This window comes from Hemibagrus wyckioides, linkage group LG28 (genome assembly GCF_019097595.1).
Source record: "Hemibagrus wyckioides isolate EC202008001 linkage group LG28, SWU_Hwy_1.0, whole genome shotgun sequence".
NCBI classification, from domain to species: Eukaryota; Metazoa; Chordata; class Actinopteri; order Siluriformes; family Bagridae; genus Hemibagrus; species Hemibagrus wyckioides.
In genome coordinates, this window is record NC_080737.1 from 7,443,638 (window position 1) to 7,457,049 (window position 13,412).

At 37.3% G+C, this 13,412-nt stretch overlaps 1 protein-coding gene and 1 long non-coding RNA gene across 2 annotated transcripts in view; one reads left to right on the forward strand and one right to left on the reverse strand.

Moving 5' to 3' along the window:
• Positions 1-10,730, reverse strand: part of LOC131348354 (uncharacterized) — a 77,439-nt gene extending 66,709 nt beyond the window's left edge. The window contains exons 1-3 of the long non-coding RNA XR_009203930.1: positions 10,471-10,730; positions 9,855-9,947; positions 9,715-9,745 (exon numbers count right to left, since the gene is read on the reverse strand). This is a non-coding gene — a long non-coding RNA (uncharacterized LOC131348354). The remainder of the gene's footprint in view (positions 1-9,714; positions 9,746-9,854; positions 9,948-10,470) is intronic.
• The window catches only part of tmem132e (transmembrane protein 132E), a 226,342-nt gene that overhangs the window by 90,644 nt on the left and 122,286 nt on the right, over positions 1-13,412 (forward strand). The gene's annotated exons all lie outside the window — the stretch shown is intronic.

Genomic DNA, 13,412 nt, shown 5'->3' on the forward strand with positions numbered 1-13,412 from the left:
TTTAACAATACAGCCAACGAATGAGCACAGAAACCTCTAAAGTCCTTATATCTCTAGAAATTCACATATTTTCTGACTGAGTTTTTTTTTCACAGTATTTGGTTTCCTAGACAGAATGATACACGATCATGAAGGGTTTGCAGAGTGCAACTGCATACCAGAATGCATTTAGATGCAGAAAATTGTGGTTCCAAAACACCAGCGGGGGGTAAAAAAGCCAATTACTATGCTAGAGCTACCGTTAAAATGGACAATAATGACAGCAAGCATATTCTATGTTAAGAAGGTCTTTATCTGAGAGATATTGAAATTTTCTCTAAAATATGAAACACAGCGTGATTGTGCTGGAACATTTAGGGGGCAGCGGAGATTGTTCGTTAACGTTCAAGCTGAATAACAGGATCCTTGGTGGATAGCGTTACCCAAACTAGTGAAACTGTACATCTTGTCCATTTTTACCTAAATGATGATTCCTTTTTTTTTGTATAACAATTTGTATTGCCTATTTTTTGCTGAATATCACTGTAATTGGGCTGTGGGAAGGTACACAATGGGCAGATTCCCAGTACTTCCAGTACAAAAGTAAAGCTGGCTATAGAAATGTTGAATCTTTTGTACTCCATTGTAAAAAAAAACAAAAAAAAACACCTCAATTAAGCAACTATACACATTATACTGCACACTATAGATCTATTTATACATCCTTATACATTGAAACTCACTTCAGTCGGAAAGCACTTCTCCCAGCCGTTTGGAAAAGTCTCTCTCTGACTAGGGAGAAACAAAGCAGCGGGAAATCTGCCAGGATTGTTGCACACCCGCTTCTTAAACAGTCTTATCACAAAGGGTTGGTCGTAATGAATCTTTTACTTTAAGTGCATTTCCCAAAGCGAGCTGGAAGCGTGATTATTTTGAAATCATGCCGCGAAACTACTGTATTTTAATGACCTGACAGGAAACCACTTCCATTATCATTTCATTTTGTTTTAGAAAAAAAAGCCATGAAGTGCTTAACAACAAATAGGTGAAGGAACACTAACATGAAGCAGAGTTACTGATACTGTGGTGGTTTTCACACTGGACATATATGCTCTGGTCTGAATTCTGATTGTTCTGAGTCCTATCTTACATCATCACAAACTAGCTTGGAGAACACAATGCGACTCAAGTACAGGTTGTGTTCACATTCACAAGAATCTCGGCACAGTTCCAGTGCGACCCAACTCATACCACCTCCTACATGTAATCTCAGATTCAGTACAATGGTGAGCTTCCTGGTCTGCAAGCAACTACTGGTTCACATTATGAATATTAATGCAAACTGTACACTGATTTCAGACTGCCAGCATGAAAGCCAATATAATCCAAGTAGTTTATTCCACTTATACCACAGCATTTCCAGTTTTAACTTCAATGACACATCAGAATCAGTTTATTGTTGTAGAACATTACATTTACATTTCTGGCATTTGGCAGACACCCTTATACAGAGCGACTTACATTTTTATCTGGTTTTATACAAGTGAGCAATTGCGGGTTAAAGGCCTTGCTCAGGGGCCCAGCAGTGGTAGCTTGGTGGACCTGGGATTCAAACTGACTTCCAAATCAGTAGCCCAAAGCCTTTACCACAAAGCTAACACATAAGCTAGAACATCCATGAGGCTTGTTGTTTCTCCCTCACCTTTTTCCATCAGAATAACATTTTCATGAACTGAAGCTGGATGTTTTGTCCCTTATGCTGTGTGTATTTGCATGTTTTTGACATGTCTGTACGGGTTTCCTCTGGATTTACTGGTTTCCTCCTACCTCCCCAAATCCAACAGGTGAATTTTCTATGCTGTCTTGTCTCCCTCCCTCTCAATAGTTCCTGATCTAAGCTAAAGATTCAACACCAAGATAAAATACTTACTAAAGATGAATTAATGAATGTGAACATAAGAGGAACGTTAATTCTGGAATGTTATTTACTTTGTAGCATGGAATTCAGAAAGCGCAGTGGATGTGAACAGAGTCAGATGGTTCTAGAAATTCAACATTCTCTACTTTCTGTATAGAATAGTTCAGGATGAAATGAAAGAAATTCCCTGAGAATGTTTCTTGCACAGACTCTGATTTTTGTGCCATTTTTTCATCTTAGCAATATGACATTATGACATGAGTTTATCAACATCATTCCAGCAGACTAAACTGTAATTCCCGCTACAGTTCCAGGTCTAATAGAGCATTCCATATAATCACGACTGTGTTGTTAAATTGCAGGTGGCTCCGAGAAAGACACGTATAGTGGCACCGCCAGCCTCAAGTGAGGTCTGGTGTAAATATTAACACTAATATCCACTGTGGACTTCCTTCTGCTTTTTCAAGACTAAACTTTAAACAATTCTTTTTTTCAAGGTTGAAGCTTTAGCCTCATATTGCTATATCCTTTATTGCCATAATTAACAAAAATTACAATTTGGTATATCTTAAATCATTAAAATATTTTTTCCGAACTGTATATTTTTTCCCTCACAATTTCTATAATATATAAAATAGAAATTCATTATTAATAATTTTTTTATTATAATAATTATTGTTATTTTATTTTTAATTATAATTAAATTTTCTCTTTTTTAAATTGAATAATTAGTATTATAATTTATAATATAGGTATCTCCATATCCATCTGTCTGTCTATCTATCTATCTATCTATCTATCTATCTATCTATCTATCTATCTATCTATCTATCTATCTATCTCTTTCTATCTATATTTACATTAAAATTATGCAAATTTGTTGAATGTAAACAGGGGTCCAAGCACTTTAAACAGCACTAATACCCTAATACCCTAATGTAAACAGACCCCAATTCTTTGGATATGAAGATTCAGTTTAAATTTTTTTTTTACTACATCACTACTGTTTTACTGGCAGTTTGGTGGCAGCAAAACATATACTGTCTTCATCAGGATATGATATTTTTACTATCCATAATGGTAACCTTAACCTCATTTGAGGACACTTGAATCAACATTGACATATTCGAGGGAGAAAAATACAGCAAAAAAAATCTGTCTGAATATAAGTATACATTTTGTTGCAATCGTCTGTGAACTGTATCAGAGATCAATGACTCCTTCAAATATCCCACAATGCAGATCGTTATTGGCTTGTCTGAGCAATTTTAACAATACCAGTGAGCACAACCGACCGGAGCGAAATTTGACTTTTATTTTCCAGGATGTTGGGCACTGAAACTGAAACAGTAGTTAACCCAGTTTAAAGTAAAGTTGACTAAAAGTATCAGAATTTCTGCCAGCTTGATGCATAGCTGACCCCAGCATTGCCTGCACACCACGTAATAATAAAACCTTACACATCTGCCTGACCTGACCCATCAATATTACATTCAAGCATTTAATTATCCATTCTGTTGACTTTACAATAGATCATCCTCTTTACAATAGATCATCCTCTACTATAAACATATAACTGGAAAAATCTAACAATAAATTCAGATCAACTCATCTAACTATGATTAGGTTTGTAATAACTTATAAGCGCATGATCTAAATAGCAATTACTTCACTTCTGCTTTGAGTTGACGGCATGCATCTGTTTTATTTATGTTTACAAGATAGTCCTGTAGCTAAGTATATTGGTCTACAGAGATTACCAGGGTCTGCGTTCATGCTGATGAAAAACTGAGCTCTACCTGTTAAGTAGCTGTGTAATTTGATCAGTTGACGGTGTATATGACTTAAATGGGAACCTCGGATAGGGAAATAATATTCCACAGGTTCTCCAGTAGGCAATAATAATTGCTGGTTGCCATGCAACTGAATTTATACTCGGCGAAGAATTATTAGTGTGTCAGTGGACTTGGAGCCTGTGATAAGAGAGGATCTTCTTTGCATATGAATAAAGCGAATGCAAAGCTCTGTATCGATCAAAATAGATAAAAACACATACACACACACACACTTATGGTGAGGCTTGGTGAGGAAGTGGCTCATAGATTTGCTAGTTTTGCTTGAAATGATTTACATCTTCATCCATCTTTGTATATCTTTTTCATCAGGATGGTATAACTTCCTCTTCATCATTCTCTTCATGCTTCAGATATTTTTCTATTGCCGTTTTTCTATTGCTCTGAAAAGCTTGAGTACCTTTACATCAACCACTTTCCATGATCAGAGTTGATCGAAGCTAACTCTAACCATATCACTGGTGTTTTTGCTTGTATTATTAATTGAGACTGAGAGGCAGGCAGTCTACTAGAGTGGTCATCGATTTTTGGATTGTTGCAGAGCTTGGAAACTTGAGCTATGCGGATATGTTAGGCCAGTGGGAATTATAATGGGGTTGCTTTGCTGGGGAAAGCTGAGAACTCAACCCCTGCCAACACACACAGACACACACACACACACACACACTGTTGCCTCAGTGATTTTTCCCTCCTCTCAGTCTAACCCACTGTAATAATAATCAAATTTTTTGTTTCTCTCTTAGCTAATCACCAGGATGTCCACACACTTATGCTAATGAGTGCAGTATGAATCAGACCAAAATGCAGATTGTTTGTCTTGAAAACAGATTTGAGGTTTACTCAGGCCTGGACAAAACCATAAACAAATTTTGTGTCCAGCTATTAGGTTATTTTATTTGCAGTTGTCCAGTGGACAGTTAGGTTCAACAGCCTAAAAAAGAAAAACAAATCCTACTCCTTATTAAATTTCATTTTGTTTCATTCGGTGCTGTATTTGGTCACTTTGGTCACACTCATCATCCAGCTCTCCACTATCACACAACACCTACCAACTAGGGAGGGTGAAGATTAATATGTACTTTTATCAAGACACAAAGACATCTTTTGCATCTATTGTAACTGCTGCATCACCAGGCAGCATGAAACACTCAGAGGAAAGTTCTAACAGCTCTCTTTCACATCCATATGCTTACAGAGTCACTGTGATTCACAGGAAGAGACATTATGCCATTATCCCTTAGTAACCCTGCAAACCCAGACAGCATGGCCAATTTTATTCCCTTGGCTCTTGGCCACGGATAGCTGTGGCATTGTCGGCAATCAAAATCATGAGTTTAATGTGAACTCTTGTCTGTTCCACCGCTCTGGAGCCTCAAATAATATATTTTATGTGCACTTGCTGATTCTATGTTGACAGGTGCTACATCCGAAACTGTGTTAGAATAAGATAATAATCATAAACTTGTCCATTCCTCGTAATCTCTATGAATGCACTTAACTAGCTAACTAGTAATAAAGTTTCAGGTTCAACCAAACATAAAAACCTGGGAGCTTTTACTTGCCCAATTGCCTAGCAAATGAATTTTCCAATGGTGTCCATACCTAGGTTACTCAAAATATATTTACTGCTTGACCTGTACATTTCTTGGCACATGTACATTTATCTTCCTTAGCAGATATAATTGCCTCACATCTCTGCATCACACAAAGCCTATTTTCCTAATGCTCCTGCAGAACCATGCCTCTTGCAGGACTTCCCAGAGGAAGCTGTGGAGTGGCACCCCTATCAAACCTCTGATCCATCTCCTCCCAAAGCAGCTCTATTGGGTTAAAGTTGGCGGACTTGTCAGGCCATTCCCTTACAGACTACCTCCTTCTTCTCCAAAGGTCTTTCGCACAGCATTCGACATGTGTTCTGGGTCATTGAAACTAAACAATTAAGAAGATTTTGAAAAGTAGGACAAGGTGTTCCCCAACTTTTGGTTTTCCTGCATTGTTCAGGGCTTCGGGGGGCACTTGTTTAGAGATTCTGAGCAGTATATTTTCTTCCAGAAGATTCTCATTATATGATTCACTAGGCAGTGGTAAGAACAGCCAAGCTTACTCATTCTCTGGCAAGTTTCCTTATGGAGCAAACACCACTTCCCGTGTTTGTGTACGTTCTGGACTGCTTTTTCTTTTTCTCATCTGAAGCCAATCTTTGTTTCAAAACTATGTTCTAAATCCACACCATTTTTTAGTTCAATCCTGTCCCCATTTAACTTGTTTCCAGCTACACTTTTGTTTTTAAAGAAGCCTGGTCTTGAGTCAAATGCTCTATCACTAATCTTTGTTGACAAAATATTGGAAAGGGTTAGTAGTGGGAGGTACTGGCTAAAAATGACATGAATGCAAACTGCCAGGAAAAAGTACTAAGCTCTACCCTGTCACCCAGGTGGTACCCCTGAAGAGTGCATCTTTTTTTGTAAGCACCACATCTAATTAGCTTTTACAGCAGGGGTTTACAATCTTATCCACAAAAGGCCAGTGGTGTAGGTGCAGGTTTTCATTCCAAGCAGAATCCACTTCTGAGTCTATTGAAAGCCAATATCTACTGATTAAACAGGTGGAACCAGGTGTGGCCCCTGCTTGATTGGAATGAAACCCTGCACCCACACCAGTCCTTTGCAGATAAGATTGGACACCCCTGTTTTTGAGTAAAACTCCCATTACCAAAGAGCCATTGGAACTGTGGAATATCATCTTAATTATAAATATTGATATGCATGTCATTTCATGTTAAAGGTTTTCCTTTAGGGGTTAAAAGGTTTGGCACTTAAGAAAAAGATCTAATTTCTGCTTTTTCATGATTGCTATTTGCTCAATTGTGTCAGTGAAGTCAATTATCGGATTAACGTCCTCAGACTATTCTCCTTAAAAAATGTCAAGTGGAATAAGGAGGATTTATGGAAGCCCAGGCTTTGTTGAGCGATTGAAACGTAGTTGTGCCATGACATATGTCGTAATGATGTGGTATTTTGAAATTTGGGAAACCTCTCACCAGTGTGGTTCAAACAGCAGCATCTGTCAAAAATATAGCTTAAAGGTTCGTGTTCAAGACAGATAGCACCTCTTTTTAAAAAAAAAAAAAAATCCATTTAAAATTTAAAAAATTTAAAAAAGAATTCACTACTTTGTACATTGAGTCTGAGTGGAACTACTGAAGATATTGTTCTGTTTCGCCAACCCTTAATCCCATCAAGTTCATCACTGCCAACAAAAAGTGCCTTCTGTTTCTCAAGCACTGGCCATTTATGTCTTTCTTTAAAAAGTTCTAACTGTGTTAACTGCCAACAGCAATTTTTGTTTGTCTCCCGGGGCCGCTTTCACTTTTTTTTTTTTTTTTTTGCTGTTTCTTTTTTTGTTTTTCTTGTTTATCCAGGTATTATTTCTTAGATTATTATTGATGTTTTTGTTTAGCCATTATTGCGGAATCAGTCTCCATTTGTAGTGACTCTTATCTAAGGAGAGGACTGGTGTAAATGACAAATAGTCAGAAAAATAACAAACACTTGACCAGAATGGAAGGCCAGGCTGATTCATCATTGTTCTTTGGAAAGCTTAAGTGGTTAAGACAAATGACTTTTGTCTCTGGCATGATAAATGTAGTTCATATTATTATTCAACCAGCTAATGAAGGTATCCAAAAGGTCTTCTTTCTCTTGGAACTTTACTGTGTTATGCTGAACTTTTGGAGCAAAGAAGATTCATGTAAAAAGCAGTAAAATTGAAATTTATTTTAATGAAAATATTGGTTGGTATGTTTTATAACATATCCATTTATAGTTACAGTGAGTTTCTGGTATCCCTATAGCAGCTATAGACAGTTGTTGTCTTACCAAAAGTACATCTTGTCATTATACAGACAACGTTTTGCCTTTACATTTATGGCATTTGGCAGACACCCTTATCCAGAATGCTTAAATTTTTTATCTCATTTTATAAAACTGAGCAATTGAGGGTTAAGGGCCTTGCTTTGGGGCCCATGGGTGGATGGTTGGTGGACCTGGGATTTGAATGCACAACCTTCTGTTCAGTAGGCCAACACCTTAACTAAGCTGTAGCCCCCCACCCCCAAATTCTGTTAAACCAGAAAGCACCTCTTTAGATCTCTCCAGACCTCTACTGAACCATAAATCACCTCTCATCCTCTCTTTTGAAGATATTCTCATGGTGACACTGGAGACACCTTCCACAAACATCAAATAAGCAACCTCTACCAGAAAACTACACCATCTCTGTGATTATAAACTGGTTAAATTGCAACACTTTTAATCTCTTGGTTGGTATTTTATGTAGAGCATCTACCATACAAGTCCCTGTGCAAGATGTTTCTATGGAAACAATAATATATTAAAATGAGAACATTAATATCAATCTGTCATTAGCGCTATGGTTGGAAGAAATTGGCATTTGACTGAGCAGAACTTACAATTACAAAGTTACTATTTTGGACTACCATTGGCATAAATTTTGCAACTTGCATTAATAATCCATGTTTTTTCACAAATTTACTTGCTAGATGAACCATTTTCAAATACATATTTTTTAGCACTTGTTCTTGATTGGATTCTTTTCCAACAGCATATAATATTCCATCAGGTCATTTAAAGTTGTACTCAAGCGGTGAAGCTGTGTTCTTGATGATAATGGCTGGAGCTTCACTATTATCCAGGTGTCGGTTGATCCGCTACAATATGTTCCTTACATTACAGGCGAGTGCAGATGAGCTCATGGCGGAGGCAATACCATTACAAATCTTAATCCCCAGGCCTTGATTGCTTCTCGTGTTCATAAACGGTGCCACCTGTTATCTGCTCCACATGCCTATGTTAATCAGCGGAGAGGAGATTGATACCCAGCTGGACTAACCTGCTGCGCTACGCCGCTGTTATGCTAAAATGGCCGAGAGCTAATGTAGTGCTAATCGTCTGTATTTTAGCCGTATGGCTCTTGAACCCACCCCAAGTGGATTTTTGCATTTTAAGGCCAGTGTTTTGTTTGTCACTTTTCAAATGTACACAAGTCACAACTAGACAAAATACGTCTAGGACAGCATGGTTTGTTGAAAAAACGCCCGGTGGTGTCAATTTCAGTGGCTTAATGAATAAACAGTTTGTTACAGCTTAATATGAAATGAGGCCCAGCTTTAGGAAATGGGTGAGGTGATGATTTTCTTTGTTGCTCCTTGAAACAAATTTCAATCATAGCGCTTTAAATATAATGTATTGAATTTTAGACAGATTGTCCTCCACATTATCATTGGTTCTCGGTTTGTCGTTAGATTGCATTCATGCTCTTCCATTTCAGCCCTATAATAAGCTCTTTGGCTATTTCTCAGTGTAGATAGCGTTTAATTTGCATACATCTTTATTGTTAAGAAAAGGAATGCGTCTTGGGCCTTCTTTGCATTGAACAATATTTAACCTTGACCTTGAGTTCTGAGAATTGCCTTCTGTCTGCACGAATAGTTAATGATAGCGACTTTTCTTTTCTAGAACGGTGAACGCTGGCATCACACTCGGAATAAAAATCGACTATGATCATTTCACCAGCAGCAAAAGCTTGACTAATGTTCTGCTGTTTAATTAACATTTTTTATTTTCCCATGGGGTAAACAAGACTAACCTTATATTTGTATAAATAATGGGCGGAGAGAAGTAGACTGTAGATCTGTTTGTGCTTTGTTTACGTATCTAGAGATTACTGGCCATTTGCGAGCACATTTATAGAATGATGAAGAGATAACACTTAATGACCTGCCTGATTGGTATCACCGTAGTTAATGTAAACACACAAAGCCGATTATGGGTAATGAACACAGTGTCAGGGAGGTGAATGAAGGCAAATAAGGTGCCAAATGATGCATTTGGCAACGGGAGAAGGAATTGAGTGCATTGAGTACAAAGTATTCAGTCCACTTACGGTACAGCTTCACTTGATCATTCATATCGATCTGCAAAAAGTATGCCAGAATAAATACTTTTTTATGAAGTTTTAAGAATGTTTGAGAAAATTAGATGGTGCTAACCACCAGCTTCATGGTTACCATGTTTATCTCGCACCTCAGGAGTTGAGGGGTTGATTTCCTCCTTTTTCCTTTTCGTACTTTGGGGGTTTCCTCTGGGTACTCCAGTTTCCTTCCTCAGTCCATAGACCTGCATTATAGGCTGATTAGCATCTCTAAACTGTCCATGTTCACATTCATACTCTGTTACTCATTATACCTAGCCAGTACTTGGCCAAGCATTTTCATTTTTCATTTGCTAATGATATATCAAGCCACTGATGATGTCACTTCCTGTTCAGTTATGTTTTCTCAGCGATTCAACAAACGTTTCTAGGAAAAGACAAATTCCTGTTCCTGAAATTCCTGAAATGATCAACTTCCTGTTCAAAAATAAAAGTTTTGGTCACACGTTGTTTTGATGCATATTTTGTAATGATTAGAAACATTTTTAAATCAAAATTTAGACAAAACTTAAATTTTTAAAAAAAAAATTAGCAATGATGGAAAATCCAATATGGCCATTAAGTCATTTGAAAGTGTATAGAAAGTATAGAAATACTAAAACAAAAAAATGCACAAAAATAGTTTAATAATGAAATTTGTGTGGATGTTAATGCAAAATTTAGTAGCATGCTAGTTAGTTATTCAACGATTTTCAGACTCATACTTACTCATGAGTTCAATATTTGGTACGAGTGCTTTGGTTTTAGATTTTCTCACGACAGCCCAGTTACCATTGCAGATATCCATTTGATGAGGCATTATTTTGTTTCATGCAAGCTAAATCCGGGTTAATTGCGTCTGATTAGGGCGCAGGGTTTTGGCTCTTCTAATAATTCAGCTGGCATGCAGGATAATACGGGTCTCCATCCATGTCCCGTTGAACAGCCATCCGTCTTTGAGAACGACCCGTACGAAGACTCTGACACTCCCCCAACCTATCCTTTATTCCGAGTGACTAGCCTGCTTTTGTAAGGAGGATTTAAATGTGTCCTAGGGTTGCACAATCACGGAGGAGTAGCCCTGTTAATGTACCTCCCCAGACAGCCCACGATTAAACATTTACAAAAATGAGTCTTAGCCAATGCATAATTTATGCTAATGTGACTGGACACAAATTAGGGTGCAGTCAGGCGGGTGACCCCATGGCAGGTCACATGCTCCGGTGGTTACAGTTCTCCTGATTAGGCAGTACTCATTTTATTCAGGTGTATCATGGGATGTGTTAGAGGTCAGATGCTAGACTTAGCTGGTGCCTGGAAGGGGTTTAGTTTGTTGATTTGTTTGCATTTGAATCTCACTAGTCAGGCATATCATTTCCCTACATGCCATCAGCATCATTTACTTACTTTACAACCTTTTTTCCCCCCTCCAACTTGTTTTTTCCCCTCCAATTTTTTATTTGCATACCCTGTTAACAAGAGTTGTTCCACTATATCAAGTCACTCATGAGCAGTAAAATAAACCCTGTATTTTAAAATCTAAATTTAACACAACGTATTCATTAAGAATATATATTGGCTGCTTGGCAAGAGGAAACTCCTGAGGTTTTGAAATTTAATGAGAGAAATTTCACACAATCTGTTCCCATTGTGGCATGTGTGATGTGATATATGCACAAGCTTACAGTATAAGTTCTGTAATAGACACAGGTGCATTATGGGTGGTTCAAGTTGTGTCCATGGATGTGTGCTTATTAGTTCCTAAACACTGAACTGTGAAATGTATAATCTAAATGAAAAACATGCTTCAGAGCATAAGAGCTTCTAAGGGGGCCAGTAACTGTGTAAATAATTAACTTTTTGTTTTGGCAGGAATATTTTCTTAACAGAATTTTCTGGTGTGTTTTTTTTTTTCAATTTCATTCATATATTCATGTCTTCTTCTTCTCATTATTATTATTATTATTATTTAGTTTATTTATTTATTTTTGTCCAGTATCTGTTCCTGTTTTTCTGTCACAATTTTTTCTTTACATTTTTATTTTTTCTTTGCTCATGCTCAGTTTTTATAAAAAAATAAATTTTAAATCACAAAATATCACAAAACATTAATTTCCATAATTTTTTACTCATCTTTACCTAGGGGTGCCAATATTTTTAATGTGTCTTTTTTTAATGGTGGTGGGTGAGTAATAAATAAATCAATAAGTCAATAAATCAATCAATTAATTAACTACCAAGACGGTGTTTATAACCTGTTCAGTTACCAGGGGAACCAATAATTCTAAAGCTGGCTTGTGTTTCTTTTATACATTATATGAACCTATAAAGCTGTAGTTTTTTCCCATCTTTTCCCCATTAATCCTGAGCAATTCTCCATCCAACAAAAATCCCTTTAAAGAGAGTGAGATTAAGGACACGTGTCAGTTCCATTTTCTGATCATTTTTATTTTCCCGCCCCTAAGCTGAGTTGTTGAGGCGTAGAGAGAAAAAAGAGGGAAAAAAGTGGGTGGATGGGGGGGTGGGGAGAGAATTTGTTAAGTAGCACAAAGAGAAAATGAGGAATATTGAGGTCTCACTGGATTTGACAGTGTTCACAACATCCTGAATGGATTAAGGGAGTTTGTCTCGGAGCTCGCTAATCCGTTCACTCGTTAAGTTTCATCCGGCTTAGTAACAAGAGCTTCAGACGAATATATAAGTGATAGAAATTTCCTTGACTGGACTGAAAGTGCTATCACTGTCGCTGTGTCTGCATTTCCAAGTTTCTTCGCGTCAAAGCAGTTCGAATCACGTCGATAAGATCTGCAAGTGCAGACACAGCAAGTCAGGACAAGGAAAATCCCCAGCACCTATTTGTCTTTAGCTCTGGCTACTGAAGTATCACGTTAAGAGACCTGTCTTTCTTTCCTTTTCAACTTTATGTTAAACGACTCAGTGTCAGTGCTTCATTTGATGGCTCGCTGCAGACTCCTTTGAAGGAGTCTAATGGTTTTCCTGTCTCCTGTAGAACAGAGCTGCAAATAGTCAGCTTAATAGTTGGTGGTGCAGAAAGCAGGTTTCGTCTGAGGTCACCGTTTGGACGCGGCAGCATATTTATGCCCAAAAGATTCTGCTGTTGCCCAAATCAGTCTATGGGAATTGAGAGTAGCTGTTAAAAAAAGTGGAAAAAATAATAATATAATAATAAATGAATAAATAGATTTTTTTTAATTAATTAAATGAATAATTAAATGAATGAATGAATAAATAAATAAATAAATAAATAAATAATGTTCTTTTTCTGTTACTTTGTATCAGGTAAGTTGGCTGGTTAGTTACTCTGATAATGTTAGCTAGGTAACTATAGCTACATAAAGTGAAATAAAGTATTCTCGATTCTGATTGGTCAGATTTGTTTCTAATACAGGGTGGGCACAAAAACTTCCCTATTTTGAAGGCGAATGAAAGAAAAATTGTGGCTGATAAACAAAATTTATTTTTTGATAATGAAAGAGCAATCAAATTATGCTGTTTTAAACAAAATATCTTGAAGGTGGTGGCCACCGTTCTCTATGCACTGATGCAACCGATTTCTGATGTTTCCCTCTACACATTGAGGGCAATGTTCCCCGGACAGCTCATCTCGATTCGAGGTGACATCCCGTGGGCGGTGCACTCGCCCGATCTAA